A 15,644-nucleotide genomic window follows, 5' to 3' on the forward strand; every position below is an offset into this window, starting at 1 on the left:
TCTCTACCGCATGCCTGAGCAAAGACTTTGGGCTCAAGCCCCACTCTTGAGAGCACTTCTGCACGTAAGCAGAAGACCCCATGTGCCAGCCCCCCCACTCCTCAAGCCCCTAAGCAGGGACTACCTAAAGGAGACCCACCTCTCCCTGCACCCAGGCTTGCAGCTGGGCTCAGCACCCCATGATCCCCCTTTTCCTGGGAAAAAGCTTTGGAAAACGAGCCCGCTTCCCCCCGATTGCTGGGCCTGCCGCATGCGTGCGTATGGGGCCAGGAAGGTGATGGCAGCTGGGCAGGGCTGGGCAGTGCGGGCAGGGGAGTGCAGGCAGCACACATGGCAATGCCTCTGGCAAAAAGAACGGCACCTTCCATTTTGGGTGTGCCTGAACATCGTTTATGGCATCTCCTGGAAATGCAACAGCCAAGTGCAGCCCGTCATCGGACCAGCCCTTCTCCCCGTGCCCACACCCCGCGGGGGCACACAGGCTGCCTGTCCCCCCAGCCCACCTCTGGCACAGAGTCCAGAGCTGCCCACGCCAGCCAGCAAAAACACCCACAGCCCCAGGAAACGGAGCCGAGACAGACCCTGCTCCCACCACCGAGGTTCGTCCCCATCAGCCTCACCCAGCTCCCTCCTGCCCTGCCAACCCCCCGCATCTCCGCAGCGAGGGGGGACCCCGCCGTGAAACCCCAAGGGAACGACGAGCCGCACGTGACCCCAGCAGCGGGCACACCGGGGGAACCCCAGCTCTGCTCCCAGGGGCTTAACCTGATCCTAAATGGGAGGACAGACACCAGAGTCATGGCTGTAGACCCCTGCGTCCCCCTTCCCACGCAAGCTGCCTTCTCTTTACGCGCCATTGAAAAAGCAACTGGTTTGCAACATTGCTAAACACGGTGCTTGGCCTCGCCCCGCGCTCCAGAGCTCCCCATTTCTTCCTCTCCTCTAGGCCCTGCTCAAACCACGTCTCCACCAAGATGGCAAGCAAAACGCCGAAGAGGCCATGTGTCGCGGTGGCCCTGGACATCCTTTGAAGCTGCAATTTCATCAGCTCTGGGATGGCTGAATCCATCCGAGAGCCACGCACAGCAGCGAGGAGATAACCATGCATATCACTAGGTGCCTGGACTGGACAACCTGGGCTAATAATATGAAATAACGTGGGTGAATTTGTTGTTGCTGCCCAATTACACATTGTTCAGGCCTGGGAATGGCTACCATTGGGCACAGAAAGCAAACTTTCTGCCAAACCCACGAGCCGAGCAGTAAAAGCCATTTCTAGGCACAACAAGCAGTTACAAATTATTAGAATACTAATATTTTTGCTGCTGATGATGCCAAGTATTGACTTGCCACTATGCCAGATGCTACTGAGCCATACAGAATGACCCTTTCCTGGGAGAATGACCCGCCTGTGTCCCCTGGGCCCCTTGCAGTGGTGGCAGTGAGACCTCCAGCCCAGGACCTCCAGCCACCAGAAGCTGATTGATCACCTCCTGCTACTTACATCTTGAACTTGCTTTGAAACGATGTTGGTGTAAAAAGCTCTCCGAGTTCTGTTTACTACTATAGCACAGAAAATTAAGCCATTATAATGGACGCTGAAAACCTTGGACTTTTCCACTTTGGAAGAAAATCTCATTAAGTATCATTCATTATATTTCATAAAAATGTCATTTAGCCAACTCGTTTTCTCCAGGTCCCGTTGTGCAATAATACTGCCCTGCACCGATGCCCTGGGAGCGCACCAAGCAATCGAGTAACTCGGCCAGGTGCTTAATTTACTGCATTATTTGGGATCGCACGTGCATAAGAGCAGCCCACCCGAAGACCTGTCTAGCCCACCATCGTCTTTGTGACAGTCATCAGAAAGGGATGCTTTGGGAACAAAATTAGAGGAGGGCAAGCCCCTGGGGACGTGGCTTTGTGTGGAAGTGCCCGTGGAGCAGTTTGCCCTCCCCAAAGCTGCGGTGGCCCCGTTCATTTTCTGCATGTCCAGTCAGGGAGTCTATTTTCTCCTCCTGCCAACGGGGAAGAGTCACGTAGAGCCTGGGATTTGAAAGTAATCCGATGAACTAGGCAGGCGGTGGCAGGTACAAGAAGGTCTTCCAGAGTTTTCTTCATCTTTATCAGTTTCTGGAAGTCCTTGTTCGTAGATCTACAGGGAATCTCTGTGTTCAGGTAGCAGCTGCAGTCATCAAGAAAGCAGAGTATCTTTGAATTTCCTTCTGATTTTCCAGTTTAAACTTGAATCCGAATTCCCAGGCTGAACAGAAGGAAAATTAACTATTTATATTTTATTTGTTAGCTCTTCTGCATTTTAGATAAAAATTCAGTAAATGTGTGAGAAAATGACTGCAAAAAGCTGTATAAAGTAGCGTGACACAGCCGTGCTAATGCCCTCATGGTGCCGCTGCAAAGGCCAGACGCATCCTCCCCTTGCTGGCTGCTGCTATATATCACGTTCACAAGCAGTGCAAAGAAGCTTGAAGTCAGATTGTGGCACCAAAAAGGAATAATTTTAGATGAAAAGAGTCAGTTCACAGTGAAGCTACATAATAAAGAGAAATGACTTTTTTTTTTTTTTTTTCCTGAGAGCTTTTTTAGAGCAGGTAGTAAAAAAAAAGTAGGAAAGAAAAAAGCAGTGGGAGCCATTAAGGACTCGAGTGCTGGTCTAACAGCATCGCTGACAGATGTGCCAGTCCACGCTCACTGGGCTCATAACGCAACACCCCGTCTTGTCCTAACTGCGCCCAGCTAACGTGGCTCCATCACTGCCTTCTCTGCCCACAAGGCAGATATTTTGCTGGTGTCTTGCTCCTAAAGAGATGTCTCCAGGTTGTTGTCTTCCCGCAGAAAACTAGGACAAACGCCAGGAATGTTAAGGCTCGGAGGACTACACCGGGGCTGTTCTGTTCATCCCTATATGCAGCTTTGTGGAGATGACAGCAGTACGAGGAGCATAATCAAATCTAACGGCCTCAGCAAATAATAAGAGTAGTAATGCCTAAATTTTAGATTGCGCTTTTCATGAACTACAACTCCTGTACCGAGGTCAAAGTCAGCGTCCTTCACTGTGTACAGGGAGACACCGAGAACCGGGGAAGCACCTTCCTTACGGACAACACCAACGCCGTGACGAAGCCAAGAGATGCCACCCCAACCCCGGGCAGCCCCCGCCGCTCAGGCCAGAGTACGCTGCTGCTGCCTGACGCTGATTTTACTAATGCAACTCAAAAGTGCTTCCTCTGCTAAAACTACAGTAAGATCACAAAGACGTAGATGGAAAATATGGAGGAAAGACGAAATGAGCGTGCTGAGCTCCCTCCTCTCCATGCACACCTCTCACCGGCCCCTACTTGGGGCCAAATCCCCCCCAAGACCCTCCAACCTCTCCCCTCCCTGCTCCATCCCTTTGCCTCCCCTTTCCTGGCCGAGCAAGAGGAGGGCGAGCAGCACTATTTGCTCTTCCCACCTTGGCGAAATGCATCGCCATGGTGGGCTGAGGTCTCGGGATAGAAATCATTTTCCGGGCAGGAAGACTCCTCTGCGATAAGCACAGCCCAAAGAGGACCTGCGCGACACTACGATCTAAACCCAAAAGCGGTGTTAGTCAGACATGGTGACTGACGTCATCTGCTCTGTCATACGCTCAGCAAGCGGCGGTGCTCTCACTGGTGGTCATGTTGATAACAAGATCAAAGGCTTGCGAGTATTTCAACAGAAGTGCTGGGAACAGTCTTGATCAAAATAAGAGGAAGGCCCTGTATACAGAAGACATGAGAGGTTTGCAACCCACATGTGAACCTTTGAAGTTATTCTTCCTTTTTTTTTTTTTTTTTATAAACTAGTTTAACATCATTAGTTTAAGAGGTATAAAACCGATCGGCTGTATAATCTCTCTCTACACTGCAAGCACAGAGCATTATCCACATGCAGACATGCTTTTGCAGTGGGGGAAAAAAGCGCTGCCAGAGATACTCAAAAATAAGACAAGAAAACACACAATTAGTTTTATGGGATTTGAAGTTCATTTCATAAACCGACATACTTTTGTTACCGAGTATTGCCAGATAAGTCTGATACATTTTCTCTTCTTATAATCCTTTTAACATTTCCATTCCCCCCTACAGACCCTTTTCCTTGATGTTTTGTTCAGCGCACTCCCTGCTATCTGCACACGCTTGGCCAGATTTTTTAGACTTAAAAGGGGCACCATATCAGCATTAACCGTTCTATGAGAGCTGATAAAACACACATAAGCACTTTGCTATCTATTAACATTTCTGAACTGCTTCCTTCACCTGCACAGAATAGTAATTGAAAAGAGGGTGGGGGCAAAAGAGGCAAATGAAGATATTTATGACCAACTTCCCATGACTTATTTTTTCCACAACCCCTTCCTCACTGTGCACGAATGCGACATCGGTTTCTCTGGTAGCTTCTTGTTTAAGTAACCGGTAGAAGAGCAGGTCTACAAGACCTCTGATGGGCAACTGCTTGCCTGGATGCATGCCACTGGGATGGGAGTAAGGGGTGCAAACACCACGGCTAGGGTATGCAGCCGTGCGATGTACGTAGAGCTGAGCTCTTCACAGGCAACACGGAGCCCAAATTTCGCCCTTGAAGGTAACATTTAAGTCCTACTGAAATTTTTTAGTCAAATATGGATTTTTTGATGGCAAATCAAGCACTGCTGTGGCTGCTGGGGACATATCTGTGATGCCATGGCGGAGGCGCCGAGTGTGGTCCTCTTGTCAGGACCAGGTGATAACTCCTTAGAGAGTCCTGTTCAGGGCCACATTCCTCTTTGCTCCATCTCTGCTCGCCGCTTCTCCTAGGCATAATATTGATTCTGGGTTTGCTTCATATATAGTATACACGTGCCGAGGAGAATCTGAATCTGAAGTGGTTTAAAGCCGGGTTTTCATTGGGATTCTCCATGCAGTAATCCCGTGAGTGCTTATGAAGTGACTTTTAGACACTCCACCATGCAAGCAGTCAAGCTTTACACAACAACTGCTTGTAGGTGTCCGTCACCCTGAGAGGGCTAAATCCCCCCTGCTCCTTGCAGAGTTTGTGGCAGTTTGCTAAAAGCATCAACAGATAACGTGCCTCTGGCAGCTTGGATCTTTGTCTGCCAAATGGGTTCAGATTTAAGGACTTCCCTTCAAATTTGAGATGGTTCAGATCCACCTACATGTGCACTCATCCTGCCTGCTCTGCGCTCCCACTTCGCCCTCGCCCAGAGAGCACTTGGCAGCAAGAACCTGGCACGTGAGGTTCAGCAGGAGGACGTAGGAGAAACCTGGGGAGGTGATGGGAGCATCAGTGCTAGCAAGGCCTGAAGTAGATTCCATCCCATTTTTTCATGGAAACAGGAACATTTTTTCCATGCATGCTCAGGGAAGTCCTTCTTCTGCATGCACAGAGCAAGCGGGGTGTGCTGGCTCTCGTTCTGCAAAGGCTGGACGCTCCTGGAAGAGAACATGGCCAGCTTGGTAACGAGTCAGGTCTGATGGTATCTTGGCACGACTGCGGAGGAAGTGAAATATATGATGTGTCAGTAGCCTGAACTGATGTGATTTGATTCTGCAATATAATCCTTTTTGTTTTCTGGCTGGCTTCTATAGCTGTGTAAAAATGGTTACTTAAAAACTCAACTAAGTATGAAGTGTACTCACTGCAAATCTCAGCGAGGAAAGGAAATCCAAATGTTTTGAGTTTAACTATTAAACATAGTTTCCAGCTAGTGTGCTCAGAATTTGAAATTAAACAAATGAAAGAAACATGTTTCAATGGTTTTATGTAGGCAATAATGTCATTAACAGGAAATAAAGAAATTGGGCTTTGCAGCTGCAGCATGAAATTTAACCCTTCCTATGCAGCAGGGTGCTTGCTCGGCTGGCACAGCGCGTTTTGGCCCACTTGCTACTGGGCATCCCGCACATAGAGCAGGACCCTGAATATCCTGATACACACAGCCTTTAAAGGATGATGCTAATGGAAAAAGCAGGACGAGAGACAACGGTTACGAGTGAATAGGCTTTCCTGACTAGTGGAAAACTTTTAGATCACAAAGTCAAATAAAACTCTTCACTTCCAGGGGAAAAAAACCCAAACCCTTTATGCACAGTTATTTTTAGGCGCACTGTCAAAGTTGAGTACCCTAAAATTATACCTGTTTTGGTTTGTTTCTGCCTGTCGATTCAATTCTCAGTATCAAGGAGGATAGTGAAGGGTATGAGACTCCAGCCCTCGTGCTGCTGTCAGGAGCTGGATGATGCCTCCACCCTGCCTCTCACAAGCTGGACCAGTACTGGGGCCGCAAAAGAAACTTTTTTTTTTTTTTAAGGATGCCTGCATTTCCAGGTGTGAAATACAGGCTGGAGAGAGGAGACTTTGCATGGAGAAAGCCTCATCTCCACGTCGCCCACGGGGTCCTCAGATGCAGACCTGGCCCCCAAAGTCACTGGAGTTTCCTGTACACAAAGAGTTGCACAACCGAATCCTGTATGTGAGCCCCTTCGATGCTGGAAACAGCACTGGCAAGAATATCCCCAGTATCTATCAGGCAGAGGGGACAATAACCGGAGAGGAAGCAGAAGGCAGATTTTTTTAGTTAAAAGAGGAAACAGTGGATAGCTAATTCTGGGGGAAAAAAAAAAAAAAAAAGAACCTATGCCTGGCATGGGACTTCCCATCACGTAGGGAAAATCAGCACAGTGCCCCAAAAGACAACAAATGCCCTTTGGTTGGATTTCTCCTTCACAAAAGCCACCGCTGGCAGGTTGATGGAGACAGGCTGAGTACTAAGCTCTACCTCGTTGCCTTGAACCGAAGGAAAAGCCCTAAATGTTGCCTCTCATGTACACCTTTGTTCAAACCAGCAACGCAGTGGCCATCTGGATTTGTGCTGTAGGACCTGACCCTCCACATCAGGAGCATTTACGCAATTCTTGACATAATTTTCTAGAACTAGAAAAATTTCTTTGTGCTTTTGGGGCACAGCATAGACCCAGCTGCCAGCCCATGTCCTCTAGAGGGGCAGCAACACCCAGAAACGTATTTATTACTGTGGGGCCATCCTGCTCTCAAGCAAATACCTGGATGGTGCTTGGGAGAGTTTTGCCTGGGCGTCGTGGCACCGGGTCTGTCGAGCCTTTTCTGCCCAAGGAGCACAAAGTCCAAATTTTTGCTACCATTTCATCTGGTATCAGATTGCACTGCTCCCCCTTCTCACAATTTATCTAAACTTTTTTTGAGTAGTTCATAACCTTCCTCTGCCAAAGCCCTGTTGATTGTATGGAAAGGTGTTTTCTTCCCCTGGGGGAACCTCCACTGTAATCTTTTCAAGAAAGGTTAAACAATTAATATTGGCATCTTTGTTTCCCCTTTTCATGAAATGTAGGGGAAGCTCAGCAAGCGTGAGGTCAATCTCTCTCCAGACTAGACCCAAAAAATGACTGTTTGGACATATGTTTCATTAAGAGTCATTAATGATTTTTTTCTTTTTAGTAGAAATCATCATGCTGTGGGAGAGATCATCAAAATATTGTTTTAATCTTTTCTTCTTTTGCTAGTTATGCTTTCTAATCTTTAGTAGGCGTGGAGGTGTTGGGTTGACGGTTGGACTAGATGATCCTAGAGGTCTTTTCCAACCTTAATGATTCTATGATTCTAATCCTTTCGTAGAAGCCTGAAAATCGCTTACCCAGTATCCTTTCTCCCCATAAGAAACTGGGGAGACTGGGAACCTCGTTGTATCACTGAAAATCAGGAGAAACTGAAGTGCTATTAGACCACATCCCTGCTTCTGCAGTCCCCAGCTATAGTCACTGAAACCAGGTCCTGGGCTTCTCCCCCTCTTCCCAATGTCGCTGAAATTAAGACAGCTTTTTTTTTTCCTTTGAAAACAAATCTAACTTGAGTCTCCTGTTATCTTGAGAGCATATTCCTGGCCTTTTCACATCACCACTGACAACTCCCCCCTCCTTTTTTGTAGCATTTGCATTTGTCAGGATGACCGTTCCCCATGGTCCTGCTGTTCCTCCAAGAGCCCTTCCAGTTCATGGCATTGTACAAGACGTAACCCATCCCCATGAGGGTCCTCTGGGGACTGAAGCAGTTCCTAGCTTGCTATTGCTACACTGGAAAAGGCCAGTACGCTCCCTCCCCCATGTCCCGTGTCCCCCTCTAAGGTCTTCTAATAAAACATGCAGATCAGCTCATTAGTGATGATGCAATGGGAGCCCCTGATAGGGGATGGTGGCCATGGCAGGAAGCACGGAGGGGAGCAGGAGGTTGCTGTCACCTCCTAAGTCCCAGCTGCTTCTTCCTGAGATGAGTTTGTTTTGTAGTGGGAACATTTCCACCTGGGGGAAGTTCTAAAAAGTCCTAGAAAGCAGTAAAAGCTGAAATCCTCCTGTGGCTAATGCAGAGCCAGGTTGTGAGGGCTACAGGACAACTACGCTGCTGCAGTATTTCAAGTCTATAAAAAATACTGATTCTGAGGATTTTGTTAGTGATATATTTATGGGGCTATTTACCTCTGTGCACGTAACTCCCATTAATGTAAATGAGAGCTTCCTTCCACACAAGCCCTTTGCAAGCTGAAAGGAGAGCACTCCTATCATCTTAATCATGCATGAAGGGTTTTGCTTGGAAATGGCATTATGGAAAAGAGCTTTGCAACAGTGGAGATGACTGTGATCCCCACTCGCATGCCTGGTTGGTTAAATTAAACGAGAGCACTGCCATGATTTGTCTCTCCCACTGAAGTGAGTTGGAGGTGATGGTCAGCTCTCAGGAAAATGGGGCACCTCCTGCCCCACGCTCCTGCCGGGCGTGGAGGCCGTACCGGTGGGATGCCCATCCCCGGGATGGCGTGGCATGGGCGGCAGCTCCAGCGGGCAGAGGCAGAAGCCAACTGGCAACAGAGGCAGCGATTTCTGAGCACGTTTTGTACAGATCCAGGTCTGCAAGTCAGGGCTTGCCTTGGGCATTGGTAACATATGTTTTAGCACTGGGTCCCATTTATCCACCCTGTCTGTGCAACTGATAATAGACTCATTAAAAGCACAACAGAAATGCTGAAATAACTGCTTATTATTCTAGCCATAACTTTAGACAATAACATAAATTCCATAGGTTTAACCAATATACCATTGTCCTTTCATTACACAGGCACGTACCTAAATGAGAACAGAGAGAACAGCTTATATTAAATTGATTTCAGTTCATAAAGAATGTAATATCAGTGCAGGCTAAAAACCCAAGTTATTGAATACATTTAAAAGTATGCAGTTTCCACAAGCTTATACACGTTCGCATCTGCTATTGAAGTGAGCACAGATAATGAGACTCTTATGCGATACACCTGACAGCAGACAACACTGGAAATGTTGATCTGTCATGCATGGCTGCAAGTAAAACAACAAAAACCTGTGGGCCAGATACCCGGGGTTAATCAGCATCGAGCCCTTGACTTCAACAGTTTTAATAAAGCCCCCGTGCTTCAGAGCCGCTGACGGTTCGGCTCTGCATTTCCAAGCCGGAGCGGTCGGAGGGTTTTGAGCAAGGGTGGGCTGTGGTGGGAGGACCACTGGAACAGCCCCGTTCAGCAGCTGAGCCACTGTTAAATATCCTGGCCTCAAACCCAGCCCTTTGTCCTGGACTGCACTAAAACAATAAGCTGCCGAACACTTCTCTCTGCTATTACACTGATGCAAATCAGGAGGAAAGGATTACGCCGGTGTAAAACCTGCTGTACACCACTGTAAACCAGTAAGGAAAAAAAAAATCCAAGCAATTTTTCTTCTCTTGATGAGTTTGCGGAGGCTGAAGCAGCTGGGGAGGTTCTCCCTGACTACTTGAAGTTGCATGGAGCCTTGACGCCAGCCTGAAGTGGCAGCAGCCTTTCTGCAGAGGGGAGCCGGGATGTATTTTTTGGCAGCAGCGACAGCCCGTTTCCTTGGGCCACCCCCTTCATTGTGAATGCTTCGTGCATTAGCTCAGGGAACTCACCCAGTTAAAAATAACCCTCCCCCGCACAAAAAATAGACAAAGAAAAAGGCTATTTATACCCTGGATCAATTCCTCGGGCTGATTCACCGTGCGGCCCCAGGAAGGGTTGCAGGGGCCAGGCACGAGGAGCCGCACGGCTGCGTGGGCCCGGCAAACCCAGCCCGGGGTGGCCACGGGCACAGCCCCCTGACATGGGGGACGACACCCATGTAGCTGTAAACCAGCTTGACATCTACAGACTACTTTTTTTCCTATAACTATCAGGGGTTGGAGATGGGAGGACTCTTGTGTGCTTTCATAATTTTGATTTTTGTTCATGTGCTTTCAGTTTATAAATGTATTTTTTACATTTACCTCGTGTGGCTCCCCTCCCAGCTGAGTCAGGGCTGTTCCTTTATGTGCTGTTTCCAAAGTCTGGGGCTTAAATGCCTCATACACGACAGCAAAAGGGCCAGCTCCAAATGCCCAAAGAGAAACAGATGATTAGCCAAATAGTTTGATAAAACTCAAGGAGAATTATCCATCCACCTCAGCAGACAAGTTTAAATACGGATAAAGATAGTTGGAATAATATAGATACGTTTTTTTTCCCATGTTGTTTTCTGTTTTGACTTCTTTGGGATCATTCAAAGGGAGGTTCAGGCTTTGATCTTCTCTATTGGCAATATTTTTTTCATCTAGGTTTTTATAGTTTGAGAAGAGATGTTACATGCTTGCAACAGAGACTATCAATATGATGTGGGTCTGAACAAAAAACCTGGTGTCAGGTTCTCCATTTGGAGTGTTACCTCAAGCTTTGAAGTTTGTAATGATTCAAAAGCATCTAGACCTGCTACAAATGTTAATAAAATTAAAGCCATCTGAAAGTGAGGCTTGCATGTGCCTTTGAAAGTAGGTCTGTGATCAGTTATTACCCTCAATTACCTTGTTGTCCACTCTTTTAGCTCGAGGTTAAACTCTTAACACTTTGCTTTGAAGTGGTTATCCTTTTATCTATGACCGGACTGAGGAATTTAAGGGCAATAATCAATGAGAGCTTCATAAGAATAAAGGGGAGACAAGGCAAGGAAAATAGGTGTGAATGTTCCCTTAACGGCTGGCTGGGGTTTGGAGGGGCTGGGAGGGACACCGAGCTCTGACATGATCCTTAAGAAGAAAAAAGAAAAAGACAAAAAGAAGGAAAGAAAGAGGGGAAGAAAGGGGGGAACGAAAGAAAGGGAAAAGCAGCCCCAGCAATTTCCAAATCACTGCTAAAAATAAAGCAAAAGCCCTAATTCATGGTGGGGCTGGGAGTGGGGAGAGCACGGGGAGGCGAAGCCCTCATCAAAGGCGCGGAGATACGATTAAAGTATTGGCTTAATCACGGCTTTGATGTCTGCCATGGCACCTCACCCTGCCGAGCCCCAGCAGGGTCGCAGACGGGACGGGTCCCCCACACCGGGGTCCCGCTGCCCTCCCCGGCCCCCAGCAACGACCCCCTGCCCCAAAGCGAGTGGTCCCTGGCCGAGCCGCGGCACCAGGAGATGTCCAGCAGGACACGGGTGATTCCTTCCCAGCGTGGGATGCCCCAGCAAGGGGGTCTCTGCCCTTGCCCGGGAGCAGCAGCATCTCTGCCACCTGCACCCCACTGGCCCCCAGAAGGTCCTCGGCCACCCCCCCGGTTGCCAAAACCCACCACAAAGCCACTGCGGGACGCGGGAGTCCCTTCTTGGAGGAAGGCGGGCCCGGGGAAGGGGGCTCAGAGAATTGACCTGGCCGCTGTCTTGGTCTTGCCCGCTCGCTGTCAGCAAGGATGCTGGTGACATCCCTTGTCACACCCCGTGAAGACTCCAGTGTGCGACCCAGCACTTTCCCCGTGGAAAGGCAGCCAACCTCCGCTTTCACTCCGTCAGGGGAAAATTGGCGTAATACTCCCAGCCAATTTTTTTTTGTTGTTTTTTTTTAATCCGAGGTGCCTAAAGCAAGGTGTTGAAACGCATGTTGAGCACGCCGAGTTTGGCAGGGGATCAAGTCCAAATGGCCTGGTTTTCTGAAGTCCTGAGCACAACCTACAACACCATCAAGCGAGAGCTGCGTGTGCTCAGCATCTCCGAAAATCGCACCGCTTCGCTTTGATCTGGTGCCAACGTTTGGATCTGCGTGTCTAATTTAAGGTGCTTGGGTTGGAAAATGTTGACAATTATTGTTACTCTAAAATTAAATCAGTGCTTAATTATCGAAATTGATGGTAACTTAGAATGGCATTTTCAAAAGAGCCTAAGGGAGTCAGAAGGAGATTTTCAAAGGCGGTTTAATGTCTCAGGGCCACATCTACCTCCTCGTACCTGCAGTTTCTTACTGACTGCTCCTGCTTCGGCACCTTTTTAAGGCCATCTGAGAGGTGCTGAGGTCTCTTTACTGAGAAAAGGTACAAAGGTGGACCTGAAACCATGAGCGCAGACCCAAGTCTCCAGCCCTCCAAATGCACTTGGCTAATTCACAGTGAAAAATCAATTGGCTTTGGGTGCCTAATTCTCCTATAATCCTTTAGATAATCCCAGCTTTAGGCTTTCAGATACTGATAAAAAAACCCCCACACCAAACAATACAAGAAATGTGTGCAAATAGAATAGAAAACAAACATATGTCATAGAACTTTCAGATACTCCGAACTTAATATGAAATAGGTTGAGGACAATAGCAATAAAATATTGCTCAAGAGAGAGTAAAGGCACCGAGAGACTGTGAAGCCTGAGGCTGAGAACACTGTTTCGTAATTAAGGTAGCCTCCAGACAACGATTGTCATACGCAGGCATTGCTCAAGGACCCAACCATTATTGCTTTCATTATAATTTTTCAGGAGAGGATCTTTCTCTGGCTTGGCTCCACCTTCATTCAAAGCTCCCACTGGCCCCAGTCACTAACGAGAAAGCGTTGATTGAGAAACGCTAATGACAGCCTCCATGGGATGCAAAGGAACGCGTCCGCAGGAGCCTTGCCCTGCAAGGGGCGGCCGTGGGGCGGGCTCGTGGCACCACGGGTCCAGACCAGGAGGTCTGGTGAAAGAGGTGACACCAGCCGGAGACATCAACTGCCACGTCTGGGATGAGGAAACCTCCGAGAGCAGCGCGGCGAGATGTGGATCGCTGAGCCTTGGGGAGCCAGGGATGGCACGGCTGGCTGCCGACGCATCCCGGGAGGATGCTCGTGCTGCCTCAGCCCGGACCAGGTCGTCATTTGCGGGTTAAATGGGGTCCTGCTGGTCTTTGTGCATTGCACCAGTTGAAAAAGGACTGGCAGGAAGGATTTTCCAAAGAAAACTGAGCTGACTTTTAAAAAGTCCTGATAAACCCTATATTGCAACCAAATAGCTTACTTTTTTTTAATTGCCATACAACATGGGAGCTGTAGTTTCTACGTCTCATGCTCTACGCTTTTCCACAGACTAGACTGCATCTCCCACAAAAGGCTGGGCTTTGTGCTTGGACAAGGAGAGCGTGGGGGAGCAGGGGAGCACACGTGTGGCTGGGAAATGGCAGTGTCAGGCATCCCACACAACGATGTCTGATATGGATCGCTGCTGCATTTCAGAATTTACACATTCTGGTTTTTGGCTGAAATTGGCCCTGGAGTTTCAGCTTTGCCATGGAGGGGGAAAAGAGCATGAATTAGAAACTCCTCTGTTTGTAGAAAATTTGATTTCTCATCAAAATCCCAATTTGACTAAAAAATTTCAGTTGGTCGTAATTACGCCATCTGGTCCTGAGTGAATCTTACTGGAATCGCAGGATTAACTCCCATCACCTGACGTTACGCTGAGCATGATCGTGCGTGTCTACACTTAACTGCTGACCTATCTTAATCATCCTAGTAATTAATATGCTGAAGCAAAGTCATGTTCCAACACGGTCTAATTTTCTAGTGAAGACAAGTGCCAAGAAGGATTAGAAACAAATGGGAACACCCCGAGATGGCTTCCTCGTACACCAAGCCACCGTGGGTCATTGCTCCTCTACCTCCGGAGCCCTTCATGCATGAACCCAGGAGGACCAGGAGGACTCCCATCCCAGCTAATTCCTGGCTAAGCAGAAATCCCAAATTGTGGCGGCGAGGCCAGGGCTGAGCCACTCGCTCCTGCTGCAGCTGCTCTGATGTTTGGCCAATTATCAGCACCTGGATGCTCAGGCAAGAGGGAGGTAATGCAAGAAGGTAATGAAGGAAGAAAAAAACACTTTCAAGTTCTTGTTGCTTCTGTAATAATGCTTCTGCTAGACAGCCTGCCTGGAGATGGTCGGGGCACAGCCCAGCTCCTGGGGATCCTCCTCGGCCGCTGGAAATCCCAGCCGGCTGTGTCGTGGGGAAGCACGGGCTCATCCCATGGAGGGCTGAGCCCCATCCCATAGGATGGGGCTGGCTGCAGCGACATACCCTCTCGCACTATGATTGTTACTTAATTTTTGTTTTTTTCAGCTCATTATGTCGAAGAACAGAGTCAAATACCATAGAGAAGATCGCTTTGCTCTAAAATGTCCCAATCTCTGCAAAGCAGTGGAGGTGGCTGAGCAGGCACCGCTGTGCTGCTCTGCTCCCTGCACCGAGCCCCTGATAAATGCATGGGGCTTTTTTCCTCCCAGGGGGCTGGGACTGACCCGGGCAAAGGCTGCACCGGTGCCTGCACCCCTGGGAGCTGCTGCTGCGCTCGCCGGTGGACAAGCCCTGTCTCGGCTCCTCCCTCAGACCAGGCAACCCTTGCAGGGAGGGGACCGGCTTCCTTAAGCCTTGAGAGGGGGAAAAAACAGTGCTACCAAAAGACCTCAGAAGAGTAGTGCCTGGAGCTGCAGGTCCCCTCACCATCGCAGCCCCAACACACCTCCATGAAGCCGGGGCTCAGTGTAGCAGCAGTTTCCCACAGCCAGACAGGAGTCACAGGCTAATGAAGTTCAATCAGGTTCTTTTAAGGCTTTAATTCATTTTCTCCCCCAGCCAAGCTAAATGGTCCTCTCCTGGGTCTCCTCCTGATGGTTCCCCCACCCGCTCCTCCTCCAGCACCTTCCACTACAGGAGATCGTCCCTTTTTGTCCCTCCGTTGGGTTTAAGAGAGAAGGCAGATAACAAGAGACACCAACTCCTCTCCCCATGTTTTACCCATTCCTCTAGTGTATTGCCCCAAAAGCCCCCGGGATGCTGTGCCGTGTGCGTACTGGGGCAGACTGGTCCTACCGCAACTTCTCCTTACTCTGATGCATGACCCACCACCACCGCTTAAACCGAATCTCCCATCTCAGGCGTCCCTTGCCTTTAAAAGAGCAGGGAGTGATCCCAGGCTCCTGCAAAACATCCTCCTCTCCGGGAGGGGAGCTGGGGCTGGGTGAAACCTCGCTGGGTCCCCCCTGAAATGGCAGGGGGGGAGGAGAGGCGCAGCCGCCCTTTGCAAGGCCGCGGCAAGGTTTTGTGACTCCGAAGAGTTGGCAAATCCCCGGATAAAAGGGAAAAATATGTTCATAATAAATAACACTGAAGTAACACGTTGCGAAATATTTACTCCCTCGGAAAGGCGGCTGTTTGCTTTCAGTGGAGCTGCTATCTGATCCTCTGCCAAACAGCGCTGAACGGCTGTAAAAGATACTTTTTTGTGGTTGGC

Source organism: Ciconia boyciana, chromosome 16, assembly GCF_034638445.1.
Source record: "Ciconia boyciana chromosome 16, ASM3463844v1, whole genome shotgun sequence".
Classification (NCBI taxonomy): Eukaryota; Metazoa; Chordata; class Aves; order Ciconiiformes; family Ciconiidae; genus Ciconia; species Ciconia boyciana.